The following is a 1,179-nucleotide window of genomic DNA, read 5'->3' on the forward strand; positions in this document are numbered from 1 at the left end:
CACAAAGAAAGAGCACCTATGGAAAAGGCAGGGTTCTAGATCCCTCAACTGTACACAGCAGCATTTCAGAAAAGCCTACTCTATCCAGTCTAGTAGGATGGGCATACAGTGTTCTAATGGGAGCCAGTGCAGCTCATGTAATGGTGTAACATGAACAAACAAGGGTGCCCACATTGCTTGTGTTCTGCATTCTGGGCCAGATATAGATTCCAGGTGGCCTTCAAGGGCGGTCCCATATACAATACATTGCAGCATTCCAAATAAGAGGTGCTCAGTCTCCTTGAACAGTGAGATGGGTGGCATATTAAATTTAATAAAGTGGCCAAGAAGTGCTTGTGAGCTAGGTGTCTCCATCCAAAAAAGGATGCAATTGACACACAAGGCAGGTCTGTGCAAATCTCCAGACATATTATCGACCCCAAGGGGCCAAAAACCCAAAGTCACCCTATTTTGTAAAAATAATAAAGGTTGGATACAAATACATAATAATCTTATCAAGGTTAAGTTGAAGTCAGTTCTTCCACATTCAAAACCTCACAGCCCCCAGGGACTTGGTTAGCACTCCAACAGTATCACCTGGTCAGACCAGGGTGGAAATATTTAATAGGGTATCATCAGCATACTGATAATGCTGCACCACCTCATCCAGCAGTTTAAATATTAAAGTGGAGAAATGTGAGACCAGAGCCCTGAGCACCCCTCACTGCAGGGCACAGGGCATGACCTCTCCCCATCACTACCACTGACGAACTGATCATGAAGAAAGGAGGGAAACCACTGCAAAACAGCATTTTCCACTCAACACCCAAAACTTTAGATGGCAGGACGGGCAGCATATAAATTTAATTAATCTGGTTTAGAAATTTACTGTACTACAATTGATGGTATCGAAAATAGCTGAGAGATCCAGGAGAGCCAGGTCAGTTGCATCACCTGTCCCAAGCCCGCAGAGATCCTCTTCAAACACAACAAATGCCATCTTACTATACACCAGTCTGGACCTGGCCTGAACTCAGGGTTCAAATAATTGATTCCATCCAGGGCCCTTTGAAGTTAAGTGCCAACTCACCTGCACATGTAATCAACAGGATTTCTGCACTTGCATCAGAGACAACTGATAAGAATGGCTCAGATTGTGACTGTTTCAGTGTTACACACAGAGAAGTCAATAAAGATTTG

Source organism: Crotalus tigris, unplaced genomic scaffold (assembly GCF_016545835.1).
Source record: "Crotalus tigris isolate CLP2741 ecotype Arizona unplaced genomic scaffold, ASM1654583v1 scf7180000018436.2726382, whole genome shotgun sequence".
NCBI classification, from domain to species: domain Eukaryota; kingdom Metazoa; phylum Chordata; class Lepidosauria; order Squamata; family Viperidae; genus Crotalus; species Crotalus tigris.